Raw genomic sequence first — 23,333 nt, 5'->3', positions numbered from 1 at the left:
CTCCACATTAATATGCTGAAAGAGTACCATGACCGATCTCTGCCTGTTCTAGCTGTCTGCCACCCCCCTAGTGATACCGCCGCCGCCGAGTATCTCACCGATCTCCTCAAGGTTGCCCAAGCGGGAGGATCACTGTTCCAAGTGCCCCTGGGCTCCCATTTATCGGATATACAAAAGGACGATATTGTCGCCATACTAAGGCCGAGGGCTGCTGCTTTCTCCTCAAAGCCGGGGAAGACTACTCTCACCAGCCACCATGTGGAAGCCCCCGGACAACGCCCCATCCAGCAGGCTGCCTACCGAGTTCCAGAGGCTGTTCAAGGCATGATAAAGAACGAACTGGAGGAGATGAAACAACTGGGAGTTATTCAGCCATCTCACAGTTCTGGGGCCTCTCCTGTCGTCCTGGTCCCCAAGAAGGATGGTACAACACGATTCTGCATTGATTACAGACGATTAAATGATGCCACCAAGAGTGGTGCTTATTCCATGCCCAGGATTGATGATCTATTGGATCGTCTGGCGAGTGCCCAATTTGTGAGCACGTTAGACTTGAGCATGGGGTACTGGCAGATACCTCTAACGGAGGACGCTCGGGAGCGCTCGGCCTTCATTACTCCATTTTGGCTTTTTGAGTTCCTGGGAATGCCCTTTGGGATGAAAACTGCCCCCGCTACTTTCCAGAGACTGGTAGATCGACTGTTAGAACAATGTCAGGACTTTGCCTGTGCTTACTTAGACGACATTGCCATTTTTAGCACAACCTGGGAGGAACATCTTAAACACTTGGGCATAGTGCTGGACTGTATCCTTACTGCAGGATTGACCATTCGCCCTGATAAGTGCCAAATAGGGATGGCTGAGGTGCAGTACCTCGGGCATAGAGTAGGGGTGGGACACTAAGGCCTGAGCCTGCCAAGGTGGAAGCCATTAGCAGCTGGTGTAGACCCCAGACTAAAAAGCAGGTACTTGCATTTTTAGGAACTGCTGGTTACTATCGCAAATTTGTTTCTAACTTCAGCACCTTGGCCAAGCCCCTAACCGACCTGACCCGCAAGAACATGCCTAGGAATGTGACGTAGACGACGGCATGCGAGGATGCCTTTTCAGCGTTAAAGACTGCCCTCGTCACTGCTCCTGTCTTGGCTGCCCCGGATTATAAACGCGGGTTCCTCATGCAGACAGATGCATCCACCTTTGGGATTGGGGCAGTACTTAGGCAAGTGAACGCCGCCGGAGAAGAACATCCTGTTGCTTTTGCCAGTCGGAAACTACTGGGTCGGGAGGTTGCCTATGCCACTATTGAAAAGGAGTGCCTTGCCATCGTATGGGCGCTAAAAAAATTGCAGCCCTACTTGTATGGCAGAGACTTCACAATAGTTACAGACCACAACCCCCTCACATGGCTGAATCGCGTATCAGGGGACAATGGAAGATTGCTGCGGTGGAGCTTGTCCTTACAACCCTACAGGTTCTCCATCCAATACAAGCGAGGAAGCCAACAACAATCTCTTCTTCTGGAGGCAGAATGGTCTTCTAAAATGGTGCTATAGCAGTGTGCAAAATCTGTTGAAAATATTCTCATCAGACAATGCTAGTGGCAGGGGGCAAGCCTCCTTGCCCAACCAAGGTAAGGTGAGGGAGATACACACCAGGTACAGTAAAGGCAGGGATACAATGTCAAAGACCTGGGACAATTTCATGACATCCTCCCGGCGTCCAGGGCCTGATGACCGGGTATTTTTGACAAGGGGGGAAGTTTTTAAAGATTTTATAGATGGTCAAGCAATACAAAAAGTGCTGACAGGCTTACTCAGATAACAATAAACAAAGCCTGGATTAGTCCCAACTTTTTCACACAACCAGATGACAGCAGCACCTTAGTGTTTTTAATGTTCAATATTTGAATGCGGCATTTTAGTGCTCGCTCATATTGTCAAATTTTGATTCCTGTGCACTGCACTTTCACCAGTCTACCACTAGATGGCAGTATGCACTTACTCCTGACTTATAGAAGACTGGGGCAGCTTTTGACTTTAGTATTACCATAGTAGCAATCAGTCTTTAGATGCTGTCGCTCCTGATATATGCTGCTCAAAAACAATAATGGGAACACATCCTAGTACATTGTGTTGTTTAAGTGTTCCCTTTATTTTTTTAAGCAGTATATATATATGCTCTGGCAAAAATTAAGAGACCACTGCGGAGATTTATAAAAATCAGCTTCTCTACATGTCTGACAGCCATTCCATTCCAGTGTCAGTTGAATTCCAACCAGAGTCCACCTCATTCTACTGAATGTGCTTCTGATTAGGTGATCACCTGAACCAAATCTTATTTAACGAAGGAAAGTATAATAAACCCTGCTGTGGTGTTCACAATCTTATTGCAATAGGACAAGCTGGATGGCAAAACAAGTGCTAGGCTAGCAATATCCCAAAAGTATTAGGAATGAAAAAATAACTTTCAACCATGCCAAAGGAGCTGAAAAGAAAAGTCTTGAGTGAGGAAAAGAAGGGCTCAATTCTGGCTTTACTAGCAGAGGAATACAGTGAGTGTCATATTGCCTCCATCCTTAAAATTTCTAAGACAGCTGTCTGTTGTGAGCTCATTTTCGGGTTTGCCTCTGGCTTTTGGTGAGGGTTATGGAGCTGGCTGTGCTGACAGAGGAGTAGTGAGTTCTCTATCTGGACTCCCTCTGTTGGTGAAGGGAGGTAATGAAGCTGATCTAAATGGCAGAGACCGGCCACCTGAGGAAGAGGACTGCGATTGAACATCAGGAGTTTCTGATTGGATTTAAGGCAGCCGACTCCCTAGTTTCTTGCTGTTGATTTTTCCTGACTGTGGCTTCCGGTTTCCAGTTTTCTCTGCTATTGTTCATATGAGTCTTTGTCTGGTTTACTTAGTTTTTGTGTTCAGCCAGCCCTGGCTGGGACTGGGCTGAATCCCCATTTTGTCTCTGATCAGTTGATCTCTTTTGCTCTGTCTTCAGAATATACCTGAGTGCTGATATAGTGTTTTGAAGTCTAGCGACTTCAGGGCCTTTTTCTATCAGACGTGTTGGACATTTTTTTTGGCAGGGTTTTTTGCGTGATTGCAGACAGCAGCTTTTCTTTCATGTCCTTTCTAGTTAGTGAGGGCCCCATCGTTTGCTCAGCCTATCTTTCTATCTGTGTCTGTGTTTTCATCTTGTTTCACCGACAATACATGTTGGGGGCTGTCTATTGCTTTGGGGTCTGCTCTGGGGCAGTTTAGATTTTCCCTTTCTTTCTTTATGCTTATTTAGTTCTCCGGTCATGACGAGGCGTCTAGGACCACCGTAGGCACGCTCCACGGCTACTGCTAGTTGTTGTGGATAGGATATGGGGTCTGCAATCCGCTAGTTACCAACCTCTCCGGTTTTCTGGGCTTAGCTTGCTTTTTGTTTTTTCCTCCTCGGTGACTCATTCATAACAGCAGTCCATGACAACAAGGTTAAGCAGCAGACAATGGGGACAACAAAGCTACAGACAGAGGGAGAAAGCAACCCTCCACTGACTGGGATGACCATCATTTTATTCGAATGTCACTCAGCAATCGCAAGATGACATCAAGTGACCTACAAAAGGAATGGCAAATGGCAGCTGGGGTGAAGTGGACGGCAGGAACAATTCGTAACAGGCTCCTAGAGGCAGGGCTCAAGTCATGTAAAGGTAGAAAAAAGCCTTTCATCAATGAGAAGCAAAGGAGAGCCAGGCTGAAGTTTGCCAAAGACCATAAGGATTGGTCCATAGAGGACTGGAGTAAGGTAATCTTCTCTGATGAGTCTAATTTTCAGTTTTGCCCAACACCTGGTCATCTAATGGTTAGTATAAAAGAAAAAGGATAGTTAGCTCACCTGTCGGCATGTGTTGTGGGAAGCACGGACCACGTGCAGTCATCACGTAGTAGTCAGAAAAAAAGGTGAAAAAAAGTGGAAAAAAGGTTCAGCTTCACAAAAGTCCAATTTATTATATAAAATATAGTCCAGAAACAGTAAAATTTACACGAGTAACAAATAGGCTGCGCGTTTCGTTAAGCATTCGTCGCCCTCAGTGGCTAATCTTATGTCTCATTGGGAGGAGCGGATTCTTTACTCTGATACTAATCCATTTTTGTCTAATATTTTTTGGTATGGCAGATACCTCGATGATACACTCCTGATTTGGAGTGGTGCTGTATCTGCCATACCAAAATTGGTTGATTATTTCAATTGCAATGATTTCAATTTAAAAATTACGCTTGTGACTGATCCGCATGTAATCTCATTTTTGGATCTGACATTAAAGGGTGTTGATGGTGCTGTTATCAGCACATCCACATTTTGCAAACCACTCTCTGGCAATAGCATATTGCATGCTTATAGCAGCCACCCTGGTCACACTGTCAAATCTGTACCTGGGGGTGAGCTTACTAGAATCACAAGGAATTGCAATGATGAGAATGTCTTGAAGGAGGAGATCAATTTGTGCTGTGATGAGCTTAGGAAAAGAGGATATAGAATCATAGAATCATAGAATCGTAGAGTTGGAAGGGACCTCCTGGGCCATCTGGTCCAACCCCCTGCTCAAAGCAGGATTCGCTAAATCATCCCAGTCAGATGTCTGTCCAGCCTCTGTTTGAAGACATCCATTGAAGGAGAACTCACCACTTCTCGTGGCAGCTTATTCCACTCATTGATCACTCTAACTGTCAAAAAGTTTTTTCTAATATCTAATCTGTGTCTCCTCCCATTCAGTTTCATCCCATTGCTTCTAGTCTTTCCTTGTGCAAATGAGAATAAAGTTGATCCTTCTACAATGTGACAGCCCTTTAGATATTTGTAGACAGCTATTAAGTCTCCTCTCAGTCTTCTCTTTTGCAAACTAAACAATCCCAAATCCTGCAACCTTTCCTCATAAGACAGGGTTTGCAGACCGGTCACCATTCTGGTCGCTCTTTTCTGAACTTGCTCCAGTTTGTTGATGTCTTTTTTAAAATGTGGTGCCCAAAACTGGACACAATATTCCAGATGAGGTCTGACCAAAGAGGAGAAGAGGGAAATAATGACTTCACATGATCTAGACTGTATGCTCCTGTTAATACATCCTAGAATTGCATTTGCTTTTTTTGCTGCTGCATCACACTGTTGACTCATATTCAGTCTGTGATCTATTAGTATACCCAAGTCTTTTTCACATGTGCTGTTGCTTAGGCCTATTCCTCCCATTCTGTATATGCTTTCTTCATTTTTATTGCCCAGATGTAGAACTGTGCATTTTTCCCTGTTAAAAACCATTCTGTTAGTTGCTGCCCACTTCTCCAGTTTATTTATATCTTTTTGAATCCTCTCTCTCTCTCTTCTCTAGTATTAGCTATCCCTCCTAGCTTTGTGTCATCAGCAAATTTAATCAGCTTACCCTCAATTCCTTCATCTAAATCGTTGATAAAGATGTTGAACAATACAGGGCCCAGGACAGAGCCCTGTGGTACCCCACTTGAGACATTCTTCCAACTGGATGTGCAGCCATTTACGACCACTCTTTGGGTCCGATCACTAAGCCAGTTATGAATCCACCTAACAGTTGCCTTGTCCATTCCATACTTAGTCATTTTTTCAATAAGGATTGTATGAGATACTTTGTCAAATGCTTTGCTGAAGTCAAGATATACTATATCTACAGCATTTCCTTGATCCACCCAATCAGTGATTCCGTCATAGAAGGAAATTAAGTTAGTCTGACATGACTTACTAGTTACAAACCCATGCTGACTCTGATTAATCACTTCATTCTTATCCAGGTACTGACATACATGTTGTTTAATAATTTGTTCAAAGATCTTTCCTGGTATAGAAGTCAGACTCACCGGCCTATAGTTGCCTGGGTCCACCTTCTTCCCCTTTTTGAAGATAGGAACAACATTTGCTCTTCTCCAGTCTTCTGGGACTTCTCCTGTTCTCCAAGAATTTTCAAAGATTATGGAGAGGGGTTCAAAAATTTCTTCTGCTATCTCCTTCAGTACTCTGGGGTGTAATTCATCTGGACCTGGAGACTTGAATTCATTTAGGTTAGCTAAGTGTTTCCTCACTATCTTTCTGTTTATAGATATCCTGGATTCTTCTATTCCCTTAATAGGACAGTGAAGAACAGTTGATGTCACATTTCCTTTCTGAGAGAAAACAGATGCAAGATAGGAATTTAAAAGTTCGGCCTTCTCAACATCCTGTCTTACCATTTCATCATTTTCATCCTGTAAAAATCCTAATATTCTAATTGGCGTTTAGAAAGAGCTAAAAAAATAGGGCACAAAAAGAAACGGCACGATATGCTAGCACCAAAAACACATATTAATGATAACAACACTCATAACAAAATTGTTTGCTCTATTCAATATGGTCCCCAGTTTGTCACTATCAAACCTCTCATTTTAAAACATTTACCAGTTTTGTTTGAGGACGACATTCCATCTAATATTTTGTCTAATGGGTGTCGAGTGGTAGCAAAAAAGCTAACACCCTGTCTGATACGCTGTCTCCGAGTTTTTTTTTGGTTCCAAGGCTGGAGTACAAACTTGGTTACACTATTATGGTTTTTACCATTGCGGCATAAGCAAATGTAGGACATGTGTGTGGCACCCCTGAGGCTTCAGTCGCCACAGAGGTATTGCACCTTCTCCTAAGATGTAGTGCCCCACCATCCAGGTAGGGTGGGAACTCCTGACCACGCTCCACCTGCATTCCACACCCAGGATAGTTCAGTGGGGCCACCTAACAGCTTCAGGTTGGGGGTTAGCAGAGCACCTCTCGTGAAACCCTGCTTCATAACACAAGATGTGCTGGGAGGCGGGTGGAGTGAGATGATATAAAAGAGAGGGAAGACTGAGAGTTAGTGGGTTAGTTGGAGAGAGAGAGAGAAGAGAGAAGATGGGTGTCTGAAGGACGTGCTGCAGCAGGTCCCAGTGATCTGGGCTGCTGGCACGAGAAAGACCAGAGAAAGAGACTGATAAGATTGATAACCTAACCTTCCATAAGAGAGATAGAACAGATCGGAACGAAGGAGAATAGAAGGACGGTGGGAATCTGGTTGAAGAAAGATAGAGAACCCTTCCAGTCAGAGAGCGCAAAGGCCGGGACCCGGTCCCCGAGGTTGATTGGATCTTTATGTCCGGCAACAGACACCGGAGGAGTAGTGAGCCGCTAACGCCTTGCTCCCATCATAGACTTGGGACACAACAGCAACTGAATAGAGAGCCGGGACGCAGTGAGGAGTCCCCGAAGCAGGCTACAGCTGTCTGTCATACAAGTAAAGACTAGGAACACCTAGAGAGAGGCATTCCAGGGTAACTAAGTACTGGAGTGCTTCGCACCTAAAGGCACATTGGAGGAGTCGTTCAGTGAAGGTACATGTTAGCGGAGTGTGGAAGGGAGAATCCTATCCTGCCTGGAGGTTGGCTGGAGCCCTGACCTGGAGAACACGGTACGGAGGCAGGCAGTTGTGTGAACTGCAAACAGTGAGCAAAGCTTTGGAACCGCATACTCGGGTGTCCTCCAGTTATTCCCGTACCACTACACCCGGGTACCAGCCTCTATACCATTCTGCGCCTCTCCTCATCCATTGCACCTACACTGCCCTGGGACTACAGCTCCACCTGTGGGGAGCTACACCATCTTTGCTGCACCACACCATCAGTCCCAGTGGATCTGCATGCAGCGTTGGCTCAACATCTTACTTGCCAAACACCACGGGTGGCGTCACGAACAGGGCCACGGACCGGGTCACCGCTGCTGTGACACATTCCTACCTTGACACCGGCCCGGTACCGAGTACCCCGCTGCCCTGGGTGTGCGAGGGTGACCCATGTGCACATTCAAATATTACACACTTTTTCTGTGATAGTGCAAATGTGGAAGAACATAAAATAAAGCAATATATTAAATGCAACAGCAAAAATGTAATTTATTTAATCACATAAAGTTTGTGGGCTGTACGTCTCGCATGCTCAAAATTCGTAGATCTGAGATCTATAACCGATATTTTATCTCCTTCTAGTACAAATCGATCCTTCTGCATCCAAACACTTTATTTCTCAGCATCAAAGAAGCACTGAAGTTTTTCAAGTTACTGGTATTGAAAGATTGACGCGCAATATGAAAGGTGGCGACTTAAAAAAAGCCTTATGACAGGTGAAGCGTACTGGATTTTTTACTTGAATACATGTTTTCCCGACGGACTAAATGCCAGAAAACAAATTATGTTTCATTATTAATGTTCATCATACGTATTAATTTTTTGATATGTGTTTATATGTGTATATTTAAGTGTGCATTATCATAATTTTCTGTTTTATTTGCTCTTTTGTGCATTTTGTATTTTGTTTTTTTTCTTTTTATTTTGTCTTCCCTTCCACCCTCTCTTTTTTTTTTCCCCTTCCCTCCCCCTTTTTTTTTTTTCTCGTTTCCAACACCATGTGATTTGTATTTGATCTTATTGGGGGTAATGGATGTAAAGTGTGGTAACACAAATGGGAAGCAGCTCTGAAAAAGAACAAGGTTTTTGTTCGAAGCGCGCAGCCTATTTGTTACTCATGTAAATTTTACTGTTTCTGGACTATATTTTATACAATAAATTGGACTTTTTGTGAAGCTGGACCTTTTTTCCACTTTGTTCCGTCTAATGGTTAGACGGAGACCTGGAGAGGCGTACAAGCCACAGTGTCTTGCACCCCCTGTGAAATTTGGTGGAGGATCGGTGATGATCTGGGGATGCTTCAGCAAGGCTGGAATTGGGCAGGTTAATCTTTATGAATCAAGCCGCATACAAGGTTATCCTGGAAAAACAGTTGATTCCTTCTGCTCAGGCAATGTTCCCCAACTCTGAGGACTGGTTTTTCCAGCAGGACAATGCGCCATGCCCCACAGCTAGGTCAGTCAATGTGTGGATGAAGGACGACTTCATCAAATCCCTGTCCTGGCCAGTCCAATCTCCAGACCTGAACCCCACTGAAAACCTCTGGAATGTAATCAAGAGGGAGATGGATAGTCACAAGCCATCAAACAAAGAAGAACTGCTTACATATGTGTACCAGGAGTGGCATAAGGTCTCCCAAAAGCAGTGTGAGAGACTGGTGCAAAGCAGCCAAGACGCATGAAAAATTTTGCAGTAATTTTACATTTTACTCAAAAATATACCTATAAAGAGAAAAATCAGAAGACCTGAACATTTGAAAGTGGTCTCTTAATTTTTATCTATCTATCTATCTATCTATCTATCTATCTATCTATCTATCTATCTATCTATCTATCTACACAGTGTGTCCATAAAGTCATGGCGCACTTTTGAACAGTCACAGGAAAGCAACAAAAGACGATAGAAATGTGAAATCTGCACCAAATAAAAGGAAAACCCTCCCTGTTTGGGGTTATGTGAAGCAACATGTGTACATTGAACGTATCAATGACATTAATCACTTAAAACAGAGAATCCCAGACATTATTCACTCTGTTACACCAGACGTCCTTACCTCGTGTGTGGCAAGAACTTCACTATCGTTTGGATGTGTGTAAGGCAGCAAATGGAGCCCACATCGAACTGCACTGAAAAGGTATGAGACTGGGAGAGTTTTTCTTTTATTTGGAGCAGATTTCACATTTCTATTGTCTTTTTTTGCTTTCCAGTGACTGGTCAAAAGTGCACCATGACTTTACGGACACACTGTATATATATATGTATATATATACAGCTCTGGCAAAAATTAAGAGACCACTTTCAAATGTTCAGTTTATCTGATTTTTCTCTTTCTAGGTATATTTTTGAGTAAAATGTAAATTGTTCTTTTAGTCTACAAACTTCTGACAACATGTCTCCGAATTTCCAAGCACTAAATTTTGTGGGTTTTTTTTTCTGTAAAGGAGAAATGGTCAAAATTTAAAAAAACCCCAGAGCTTTCAGACCTCGAATAACGCAAAGAAAACAAGTTCATAATCATTTAGAAACAACAATACTAATGTTTTAACACAGGAAGAGTTCAGAAATCAATATTTTGTGCAATAACCATGTGTCTTGGCTGCTTTCCACCAGTCTCTCACACTGGTTTTGGGAGACCTTATGCCAAGCCTGATACAAAAATGTAAGCAGTTCTTCTTTGTTTGATGGCTTGTGACTATCCATCTTCCTCTTGATTACATTCCAGAGGTTTTCAATGGGGATCAGGTCTGGAGATTGGGCTGGCCATGACTGGGATTTGATGTGGTGGTCTCTTAATCGTTGCCAGAGCTGTATATATACTGTATATATATATATATACTGTATATATATATATATATATATACACACACATGGACAAAACTTTTGGTGCCTTCTGTTAAAGTAAGAAAAACCCACATTGGTCACTGAAAAAACTTGAAACTTGACAAAAGTAATTTTCAATGTAAATTTCCTGAATCTCAATAATGAGGATCAGACTTTGTTGCTTTTAAATTTTAGTTCAACAAAACAAAACAAATGCTGGACAAAAAATACAGTATGGTTCCTGTATCTTAGTATTTTATTGCACGACCTTTTGAGGAGATCGCTGCACACAGATGATTTCTGTGCCTCTCAGTGAGACTTCTGCCACCATCTACGGGTATTTTGGCAGTCCTACCTGCTCATAAAATCAAACTTTGAAGAGCGGTATTCACTTTTTCCCAGAAATTCAGACTTCAGGCTTTGGGAGGTGTCACGGGGTCCTTCTCTGGTATCACACAATCAACAGAGCAAGCGAAGAGTGAACAATTCCAAGACCTTTATTCAGGCAAAAATACGAAAAGGTCCATATTCAGTCCACCACACAAAGGATAAGATAGTCCAGAATAAGAATGCAGTCCAGTATCAGGATAAAATGTCCAGGGAAACGAGATTCCAAAACTCTAGCACCAGAGGATAAAATGGGTCTTTCTCTCTCTGAAGTGCTGTCTGTACACGATCCTGTCCACACTGGAACTGACTTGTCCAGCTGCTTTTCTCCCCACCCCCTTCCTTGTCCAGGGGTAGTCAAACAAGGTGAGGCGGTTTCCAGGCCTCCCAGAGGAGAACAAAGGGCCTTAGGGAGTAATGCACTACAGGGGGTCATCAAGAGACAGATACAGTGAGGCTGTAGATTTATAATGTAATAAGAAAAACACTATGAAAATAACTGAAATATAAAAATAGGAATATACAAAAAATGATATCCACATAACATATCACACCATCACAACCGGTATTCACACTAGACACGTAGACCCCAGCAGATCTGAGACCACCTTGTCGGTTGCTGGGCAGGCATGAATTAGCCAAATTATGTGCTAAGCGTATCATTTTTTCCTATTATTCAGAAGCAGTATTGCTATTCATATATCAGATATTTCATATTGACGTGCTTTAGCATGATAGAGTGCAACTGTTTTGTTTATTTTTTGCTGAATGAAACCAATATTACATGATAAGGTTTCAATGTGATAAACTATAAAAAAAAACAACTGTAGTATTCACGGCAATCATTGGAAAATGGCAAGTGAAAAAAGACACCATGTTATAATTGGAGCAGTTGTGATATAGTTTCCTTATATACAACTATCCCACAGCAGGTAGCTACTGAAGGCCTGACTTTCCATCTGGGAAAATACAGTGAATATACCCAAGTACTGTAAAATTACATAATTCAAGTCACAATTTTTTTTGTTATTGATGGTTTATTCTATTTGTAGCACAAAGGAGTTTCTATGGGGGCCAAGTTCTCCCCATCCTTGGCAAATTTGGTAATGTCATACTAGGAGGAGGACTTCTTTTTTATTCGTCACACAACCTTTTGGCCAGTATTGAATAGTATGGCAGATACATCGACGATGCACTCCTCATTTGGAGTGGTGAAGTATCTGCCATAAAACTCTTTGGCAATTACATCAACTGTAATGAATTCAACCTACAGTTTACAATCAATCATCATGCAACTCAAAATTCTTTTTTGGACTCGGAGTTGTCAGGCTCTGCTGATGAATGCGTTTCTCCTTCCATGTTCCATAAACCACTTGCTGGTAACACTATCATGTATTACAACAGTATCCAACCTGGACATATATCCAAGTCCGTCCCTGTAGGAGAGTATATTCGCACCAAAAGAAATTGCAGTAACCCCACAGATTGTGACAGCAAAATTATGAAACTAAACAGCAGATTGAAAAACAGAGGCTATCCCACGTGGATATTAAATGGGGCACTTACGATAGTTCAAAACTAACACTGGAACAAACTCATCAAGTATACTAAATCCCATGTTAAAAAAGGACAAAATAATAATACCTCCACCAGACTTGTGTTTTCCACACAGTATAGCCCCCAGTTTTTCAATAGTAAAACCACAATTCACAAGTATTTACCATAAAAGAAAGATGTATATCTTTGTACAGTGTTAGCCAGTAGATAGAAAAATATTCAGAATTGAGAGTCCTCAGTGGTTGATACCTTTTAATGGCTAACTGAAAAGATGGTAACAAATTGCAAGCTTTTGAGATTTTGTATTAGTCATAGCCTGATGAAGAGATCTGAGTAGTCTCGAAAGCTTGCAATGTGTTAGAGTATTGTAGGAGGAGGAGTCCCCGCTCTGTATCCAGGCCGGAACAAGGGGGCCGTGACCAAGGTTCCTAGGGAGACTGTTTCTGGGGAACACAATTAGGGGATGGATCACAGAGACTTCTGGGAAAGTTGGGGGAGGAGCTACTATAAAAGGGGCGGAGGACACGAGTCAGAGTGAGTCAGCAGATCGGGAGAGAAGGAGCAGGAGACCGAGAGGGCGCCAGGGAGCCAGAGCCTCCAGAAGCAACCAGAGGGGAGGACAGCGACAGGAGAGAGACTCTCGGTGGACCGCAGGGAGACGGCACCGAGCCGACCGACAGAGAGCCACCGCTGCACTCCAGCTAGCGGCTGCAGCCTGCCTGTTGCCGCCCGCGGCCGTTGCCGCTTCACTCCAGCCCGCGACTGCAGCCTGCCCTGTTATGATGAGTCACCGAAGGAGGAAAAAACAAAATACCAGCTAAGTCCAGAAAAACCAGAGAGGTTGGCAGCTATCGGATTGCAGACCCCTGAACCTATCCACAACAACTAGCAGTAGCCGTGGGGGGTTCCTACGGTGCCCTAGACCCCTCGATCACAGCAGGAGAGCTACATAGCCTAAAGACAGAAAGGGGAAAACTAAACTGCCCCAGAGCAGACCCCAAAGCAATAGGCAGCCCCCAACATATAATGACGGTGAAGCAAGATGAAAACACTAACACAGATAGAAAGATAGTTTGAGCAAATGATGGGGCCCAAGCTAACTACATAGGACAGGATAGGAAAGCTGCTGTCTGCCATCCGCAAAAACCCAATCAAACTGAGCCAACCGACTGATAGGAAAAACAGGCCCTGAAGTCGCTAGGCTTCAAAAGACTATATCAGCACTCAGGTATGTTCTGAAGACAGAGCAAAAGATCAACAGATCAGAGACAAAAATGGAATTCAGCTCACCCCCGGCCGGGGATGGCAGAACTCCCAAAAAACAAGGCAAAACAAAAACAAAACTGAAGAGTACAAAGCAGAAAAACTTAGCTTTGAGATGCAGGAATCAGACTGGTCTCCAAGAATCCAGCAGGAAAATCACCAGCCAGGAAGAAGGGTGTCGGCAGCCTTATATCCAGTCCTCAATTCCAGCCACCCAGTTATCATCTAGCTGCCCAGGTGTTTGGTAATCAGTCTCACTACTTTCCTTCACCAGAGGAGGGAGTTCATTAGACCTCAATGATGAAGGGAAAAATGAACTCACAACAGTACCTCCCCCTTGAGGAGGGGTGACCGAACCCTCATCCATGCCACCAGGGCGATCTGGGTGAGCCCGATGAAAGGCACGCACCAATCTTTCGGCATGAATATCAGAGGCAGAGACCCAGGAATTATCCTCCTGACCATAACCCTTCCATTTAACCAAATACTGGAGTCTCCGTCTAGCCAGACGAGAATCCAGTATCTTCTCTACCTCATATTCCATGTTACCTTCAACCAATATAGGGTCAGGAGGTGCCACCACAGGAACTACTGGTTCAACAAACCTCTTCAACAAGGACTTATGAAACACATTATGAATTTTAAATGTGACAGGAAGAGCCAACCGAAAAGAGACCGGATTAATAATCTCCAAAATCTTGTAAGGTCCAATAAATCTAGGCTTAAACTTAGGAGAAGCCACCTTCATAGCGATATTTTTTGATGACAACCAAACCATATCGCCCACCTTAAACTGGGGACCAACGGTCCTACGCCGGTTAGAAAACCGCTGGGCCTTTTCCTGGGAGAGAGACAACTTATCCACTACTTGGTCCCAGATCTGGTACATTCTCTCCACCACAGTGTCAACACCTGGGCAGGCAGAAGGCTCCACCTGCCCTGAAGAAAATCGAGGGTGAAAACCGAAGTTACAAAAAAAAAGGTGACATCAAAGTGGCAGAACTCGCTCTATTATTTAAAGCAAATTTGGCCAAGAGCAAAAATGAAACCCAATCATCCTGATCAGCGGAAATAAAACATCTCAAATACGACTCCAAGGTCTGGTTTGTTCTCTCAGTCTGCCCATTGGTCTGAGGGTGAAACGCGGAGGAGAAGGACAACTGAATTCCCAGCTTGGAACAGAAAGTCCTCCAAAATCTAGACACAAACTGAACGCCTCTGTCAGATACAATGTTCTCAGGAATCCCGTGCAAGCGAACCACCTGTTGCAAAAACAAGGGCACCAACTCAGAGGAAGATGGCAACTTAGGGAGTGGTACAAGATGGACCATCTTAGAGAATCTATCACAAATCACCCAAATAACAGTAATTCTCTAAGAGACAGGCATATTAGAGATAAAATCCATTGAAATATGGGTCCATGGCCTCCTGGGCACCGGCAAAGGCATCAACAAGCCACTAGAGCGAGAACAAGGTTTAGACCGGGAGCAAGTCCCACAGGACTGCACAAAATTCCTGACATCACGAGACAAGGCGGGCCACCAAAAAGACCGACTCACCAGATCTCTAGTACCAAAAATACTTGGATGACCAGCCAATGCAGAGCAATGAACTTCAGACATCACTCTCTTCCTCCACTGGTCAGGAACATACAACTTTCCCCTGGGACAACGCTCAGGTTTGTCCTCCTGAAACTCTTCCAGAGTACGTCTCAAATCAGGCGAGATGGCAGAAAGAACTACCCCCTCGCCTAAGATGGTAGCAGGCTTAGTCACAACAGGAGAATCAGCAAGGAAACTCCTAGAGAGAGCGTCTGCCTTGACATTCTTAGTGCCCGGAAGAAAAGAGACCACAAAATCAAAACGTGTGAAAAACAAGGCCCACCTGGCCTGTCTAGGATTCAAGCGCTTGGCCGACTCCAGGTAAATCAAATTCTTGTGGTCAGTAAGGACCACGACTTGGTGTTGGCTCCCTCCAACCAATGTCTCCACTCCTCAAATGCCCATTTCATGGCCAACAGTTCCCGATTCCCCACATCATAGTTACGTTCGGATGGGAAGAACTTTCGGGAAAAGAAAACACAAGGATTCATTTTAGATGTCACAGGATCTTTTTGGGACAACAGCGCTCCTGCACCAATCTCAGAAGCGTCCAACTCCACCTGAAACGGGAGTGAGACATCAGGTTGCCGCAAAACTGGAGCAGAAGTGAATCTTCGCTTCAGCTCCTGAAAGGAAGAAACAGCCTCCGGAGATCAATTCAGCACATCAGCACCCTTCCTAGTCAAATCCGTCAATGGCTTGGCAATGCCAGAAAAATTAGCTATAAATTTCCGATAAAAATTAGCAAAACCCAAAAACTTCTGGAGGGCCTTCAAAGAAGTGGGCTGAACCCAATCATAAATGGCCTGTACCTTGGCCGGGTCCATTTCAATAGTTGACGGAGACAAAATAAATCCCAAAAATGAAACCCTCTGTACCCCAAAAAGGCATTTCGATCCCTTGACATACAGGGAATTTTCCCTCAAAATCCGGAACACAGTTCGAACATGTTCCACATGAGAGTCCCAATTCTTGGAGAAGATCAAAATATCATCCAGATAGATAATCAAAAATGTATCCACCAAGTCTCGGAATATATCGTTCATGAAGCACTGGAAGACAGAAGGGGCATTAGTGAGCCCAAAAGGCATCACCAGGTACTCAAAATGTCCCTCCGGAGTATTAAACGCCGTCTTCCATTCATCCCCATGCTTAATGTGAATAAGATTATACGCCCCCCTGAGGTCAAGCTTGGTAAACCAGCAAGCACCTTTAACTCTGGAGAATAGATCAGAAATCAGGGGTAACGGATACTGATATTTAACAGTAATTTTGTTGAGGGCACGATAGTCAATACAAGGCCTTAATGAACCATCCTTTTTAGCCACGAAAAAAAAAACAGCACCTAAGGGTGAAGAGGATGGTCTAATATGACCCTTCTCCAACACCTCCTTAATATAGGATCGCATAGCCTCGTGCTCGGGTACAGATAAATTGAAAAGCCGACCCTTGGGGAATTTACACCCCGGGTTCAGCTCAATTGCACAGTCATAACTCCTATGAGGAGGCAGAGACGCAGACTCATTCTCACTAAATACATCATAAAAGTCAGCCAAATAGTCAGGAACATCATGCGACTGGGGAGAGGTGGAGAAAACAGGAGCATCACTAAGGGCACACCCAGTGGCGTATCTAGGGGTGGGCAGCCGGGGCAGTTGCCCCGGGCGCAGTCAGCAGGGGGGCGCAGTCAGGCCGCCTAATGCAGCGGTCCGCAGTGTCCTCCTTGACGGCTGCGTTCTGCCGCCCCCCGCCTGAGAGTCGGCGGTTCTCTGTGTCAGCTGTCAAGCTGACAGCCGGCGCAGAGAAGGAGGCCGTGCCGGCTCCCAGGGAGCAATTGTACTGGTGTCTATACAGACGCCTGTACAATTGAAGCTCTGACCGCCGGGCCAGAGCGACGTCAGCAGCGTGATCATGTCATGTGATCACGCTGCTGACGTCACTCCCCGGTGCCCAAAGCAAACGCTGGTGGTAAGTGTGCCCCACTGTGGAGCTGAAGAACCACCGAAGATGGGAGATGAGGGGGAGTTAATGAGTGGAGATGGGGGGATTTGTAGAGGGGATGGCGGTTAATGTGTGGGGGTATTTAGAGTGGGGATGGGGGTTAATGAGTGGGGATGCCATGGGGTTAATGTGTGGGGGTATTTAGAGTGGGGATGGGGGTTAATGAGTGGGGATGCCATGGGTTTAATGTGTGGGGGGATTTGGAGTGGAGATGGGGGTTATTTAATGTGATGGGGGTTAATGAGTGGGGATTGGGTTAATGTGTGCGGGGGTTAATGAGTGGGGATTGGGTTAATGTGTGCGGGGGTTAATGAATGGGGATGGAGATTAATGTGTGGGGGCGTTAATGAGTGGGGATGGGGGTTAATGTGTGTGGGGGTTAATGAATGGGTATGGGGGTTAATGTGTGGGGGTATTTGGAGTGCAGATGGTTATTTAATGTGTGGGGGGATTTGGAGTGGTGATGGGGTTAATGAGTGGGGATTGGGTTAATGTGTGCGGGGGTTAATGAATGGGGATGGGGGTTAATGTATGGGGGCGTTAATGAGTGGGGTTGGGGTTAATGTGTGGGGGTATTTGGAGTGCTGATGGGGGTTAATGAGTGGGGATTGGGTTAATGTGTGGGGGGATTTGGAATGGGGATGGGGGTACTTAATGTATGTTGGGGATGGGGGGATTTAATGTGTGGGGAGATTTGAGGACACAAAATAAAGAGTATGTATGAGGAAACAGTATGGGGGATTGGTGCAGACAGTATGGGGAGCGAATGGGTTAATGTAAGTGGACACAGTATGGGGAGTCGGGGATATGTGTGAGCAGACAGTATAGAGAGTGAGGGGGTAAATATATGAGGAGACAGTATGGTGAACAGGTGGGATGTTAGAGGAGACAGTATGAGGAGGGAGGGGAATAGTGTGAGGGGACAGTATATTGCAGACATTTTTATTTAGGGGCATTATAATGACACTTCTATCTTTAAGGGCGTCGTGTGGAGATTTGCTGCAGAAGACCGGAGAAGATGGAAGTCTACAGAGACGGCTGTGGATGAGAAAACTCATCATGGGGTCTAGAAGAAAAGGAGACTGACTGCAGAGACGACGTCATCTATAAGGTACTTGGATGTAAATGTTATTTGTGACACTGACTAATTCTCATGTTTTTATTTGTTAGGAACAATAAAGGGGTTGTCCAGGTTTGTGCTGAGTCTGCAGTCATTCTATGTGACTGCAGACTTCTGAATTCTCACAGTGCTCACTGAACGCTGTTAGGATTCTCTCATGCCGGTAATTTACATACATACGGTCACATGCTGACTAGACGTGTGTGGCCTCACTCAGTGAAAATGAACGGAGCAAGGCCGGGCACGTCTAGTCGGAATGTGGCCAGAAGTATATAAATCACATACTTGTGCTGACATGACTGTACATCGGCAAGGGAGAATCCTAAATGTGAGCAGTGCATTCGTTGTGAGAATTCAGAAGCTGCAATGTCAGGATTCAGCGCTGCAGGTTCCAGTAGTCATCACATGGACACTTCACTCATGTGCGATTTTCATACCTGACAACGAGCTTCTCTTCCTGCTTGTCTCAGTTTTTTACTGAACATTGAGAGCATTAGGAGGAGCAACTCGTGGGTACATGGCTAAGTGTGCAAGTCGCATATGTACTTGGGGGGGGGGGCGCCGAACCGAATTCTTGCCCCGGGTGCCAGAGAGCCTAGATACGCCTCTGGGCACACCGACAACCCCAACTCACCACAGACAAAGATTTCCAATCCAGAACTGGATTATGGATTTGCAACCAGGGAAACCCCAGAACAATGGTATCATGCAAATTATGCAACACCAAAAATCTGCAATTTTCTTGATGGTCTGGGGCGACCCGCATTACCACCTGGGTCCAAAGCTGAGGTTTATTCTCCGCCAAAGGAGTAGCATCAATACCCCTCAAAGGGATAGGCGTCCGCAGAGGTGTCATAGGAAATCCACAACGTTTAGCAAAATCCAAGTCCATCAGGTTCAGAGCTGCTCCTGAATCCACAAAAGCCTTGGCGGAAAATGTGGACAGGGAGCAGATCAGAGTAATTGCCAGAAGAAACTTAGGTTGAACACCACCCACAGAAAACGTGTGTACACAACGTTTCTCTCGTTTAGGGCAGACAGAAATAATATGCGAGGCATCTCCACAAAAAAACACAGCTTATTACGCCTTCTGAACTCCTGACGTTGCGCCCTAGACAAAACTCTATCACATTGCATAGGTTCAGACATTTGTTCAACAGGTGACAACATCTCTCGTGTCGTTTTGCGTTCACGTAAACGCCGATCCACCTGAATGGCTAATGACATAGAATCGTCAAGCCTACCAACCGCCACTCAGCATCGCCGCTGCCCGTCCCTGTTTGGAGGCTGCGGCCTCCACTCTCCCACTCTCAGGCGGTATCCCGCTGCCTCCGCTGGGGGACATTCCGTCAAAGAACTCCCCTAGGGCCTGTTGTGCCCCTGCCTCGGCTGGGCTTAGGAACGCCCGAAGTCTTAGCCAGATCCTCAGCGGCTGGGCCCAGCGGCTGCGACGCCGAAGCATCATCGAGCAGCTCACCGTTGGAAGTCAGAACGGCTTAGTGACACATAGTTACTAAGGAACCGTAGTCGGCCATACCGCGGCCCTATAGTAACAAGCCATTGCCGGAGTAGTTGTGTTCTCATTATCAGTGTTTTCTTGCATTTGGTCCCTGCGAGGACAATTGCTGTTATCTTGTTTGGTTTGCTCAGGATAGCCCTACCGGCATCTATCTATAAAAGTTACTACCTAAAGTTCAATCCATCTCGCATCTCGTCACTGCATCCTGCGTACCTGCCTTTACCACAGTATCATTACCACGACATGCGTCTCACAGTAGAGCGCACCGCCGAGGATGGTGACCGGAAGTGACGTGACGACAGTTGTGGCCATTCCCGTCCACAGTAGATGTAGAAAGTGTCCTAAAAAAGTCACAATGGGCATGAAACATCACCAGGCGATCAACAGCATCTCGCATTATGCCCAACCAAGCCACAGTAGTGGGGTGACAAATCTCAAATTAGTGCAGATACCAATTCCACATGTAAAACTAAACACATAAACCCTAGTATATAAGATATCTACAAAACCTCAAAACATAATGACCTGAAATACATTACAGTTGTATTAAAAAAAACTTACATAGACGATTAGAGGGAGTTCTGTGTCTCATACAGGACCACCAGATGGGGAGGATGGGGGTCCCGTGTGGGAGAGAGAACACACCAAATCTAATGATGACCAATGATGTTCTTAATAGGGGAGAAGAACAGACTGGATGCGGCATGAAAGTAAAACTGCGGATACATCGAAATAATACAGTATCTAGCATAAGCCATCAGAGCGGTCAATGATCACGGTAAGGATCACAGGAGCGTCAGCCAGACTGTCGGAGACAGCAGGACCACCCAAAATCAGCACTGATGTATCACAGATTACTGAACACATAGAGACTGAGGCTAAACCTTCATCTTCTATATAAACCATGTTAAAAGGAGAGCAGGCATTCGGTGGGATAAGCCTCCATGTCTCTACAATCTGTATATATCTGTATATAGCTATATATCTCTATATATATCTGTATATACTGTATATATCTATATATCTACAGTGGGGCAAAAAAGTATTTAGTCAGTCAGCAATAGTGCAAGTTCCACCACTTAAAAAGATGAGAGGCGTCTGTAATTTACATCACAGGTAGACCTCAACTATGGGAGACAAACTGAGAAAAAAAAATCCAGAAAATCACATTGTCTGTTTTTTTTTCCTTTTATTTGCATATTATGGTGGAAAATAAGTATTTGGTCAGAAACAAAATTTCATCTCAATACTTTGTGATATATCCTTTGTTGGCAATGACAGAGGTCAAACGTTTTCTGTAAGTCTTCACAAGGTTGCCACACACTGTTGTTGGTATGTTGGCCCATTCCTCCATGCAGATCTCCTCTAGAGCAGTGATGTTTTTGGCTTTTCGCTTGGCAACACGGACTTTCAACTCCCTCCAAAGGTTTTCTATAGGGTTGAGATCTGGAGACTGGCTAGGCCACTCCAGGACCTTGAAATGCTTCTTACGAAGCCACTCCTTCGTTGCCCTGGCGGTGTGCTTTGGATCATTGTCATGTTGAAAGACCCAGCCACGTTTCATCTTCAATGCCCTTGCTGATGGAAGGAGGTTTGCACTCAAAATCTCACGATACATGGCCCCATTCATTCTTTCATGTACCCGGATCAGTCGTCCTGGCCCCTTTGCAGAGAAACAGCCCCAAAGCATGATGTTTCCACCACCATGCTTTACAGTATGCTCTTAAAGAAGAAGTTACAGGTCTGTGAGAGCCAGAAATCTTGATTGCTTGTTTCTGACCAAATACTTATTTTCCACCATAATATGCAAATAAAATGAAAAAAAAACAGACAATGTGATTTTTTGGATTTTCTTTTCTCAGTTTGTCTCCCATAGTTGAGGTCTACCTATGATGTAAATTACAGACGCCTCTCATCTTTTTAAGTGGTGGAACTTGCACTATTGCTGACTGACTAAATACTTTTTTGCCCCACTGTATATACACTGTATATCTGTATATATCTGTATATATATCTGTATATAACTGGGTAATAAACTCTAATGCAGTGCACATCTGGGTTACATGTGGCAGATGGGGAGATCTCTGTGATCCCTCCTGCACGTGTTCTGATGTTTATGCCGACATTTCACAGATGATCACATTGATGCCTTCCATGTCTGAGATCTGTCCAGTAAATGATGAATAAGATGAATGGTCGAGGAAAAACCAGACAAAGGAGACTACCGGATAATGGACACCATCCAGTAATGACTACAACCCTCATCCTGCACTGCAGGAAGCATCCATCATTTACTGAACAAACCACTACCCCAAAATAAACCGACCACTACCCTCAACATAAACCGACCACTACCCCAACATAAACCAACCACTACCCCCAAAATAAACCGACCACTACCACCAACATAAACTGACCACTACTCCAACTTAAACCGACCACTACCCCCAACATAAACCAACCACTACTCCCAACATAAACCTACCACTTCCCCCAACATAAACTTACCACTACCCCCAACATAAACCGACCACTACCACCAACATAAACTGACCACTACCCCAACATAAACCGACCACTACCCCCAACATAAACCAACCACTACTCCCAACATAAACCTACCACTTCCTCCAACATAAACTTACCACTGCCACCAACATAAACCTACCACTGCCACCAACATAAACCGACCACTACCCCAACATAAACAGACTACTACCCTCAACATAAACCTATCACTACCACCAACATAAACTGACCACTACCCCCAACGTGAACCGACCACTACCCCCAACATAAACCTACCACTACCCCCAACATAAACCTACCACTACTCCCAACATAAACCTACCACTACCCCAACATAAACCGACCACTACTCCCAACATAAACCTACCATTACCCCCAACATAACCTTACCACTACCACCAATATAAACCGACCACTACTCCCAACATAAACCTACCACTACCACCAACATAAACCGACCACTACCCCAACATAAAACTACCACTATCCCGAACATAAACCTACGATTACCCCAACATAAACCTACCACTACTCCCAACATAAACTAACCACTACCCCAACATAAACTGACCACTACCCCCAACATAAACCGACCACTACCCTCAACATAAACCGACCACTACCCCCAACATAAACTGACCACTACCCCCAACATAAACCGACCACTACCACCAACATAAACCGACCACTACCCCAACATAAACCTACCACTACCCCGAACATAAACCTACCATTACCCCAACATAAACCTACCACTACTCCCAACATAAACTGACCACTACCCCAACATAAACCGACCACTACCCCAACATAAACCGACCACTACCCCAACATAAACTGACCACTACCCCCAACATAAACCGACCACTACCCCCAGCATAAACCGACCACTACCCCCAACATAAATTGACCACTACCCCAACATAAACCGACCACTACCCCCAACATAAACCGACCACTACCCCAACATAAACCGACCACTACCCCAACATAAACCGACCACTACTCCAACAAACTCACCACTACCCCCAACAAAAACCGATCATTACCACCAACATAAACCGACCACT

The sequence above is a fragment of the Dendrobates tinctorius genome, unplaced genomic scaffold (genome assembly GCF_039654945.1).
Source record: "Dendrobates tinctorius isolate UK_male_01 unplaced genomic scaffold, ASM3965494v1 ptg000362l, whole genome shotgun sequence".
NCBI classification, from domain to species: Eukaryota; Metazoa; Chordata; class Amphibia; order Anura; family Dendrobatidae; genus Dendrobates; species Dendrobates tinctorius.
Note: the sequence above shows the minus strand (reverse complement) of the source record.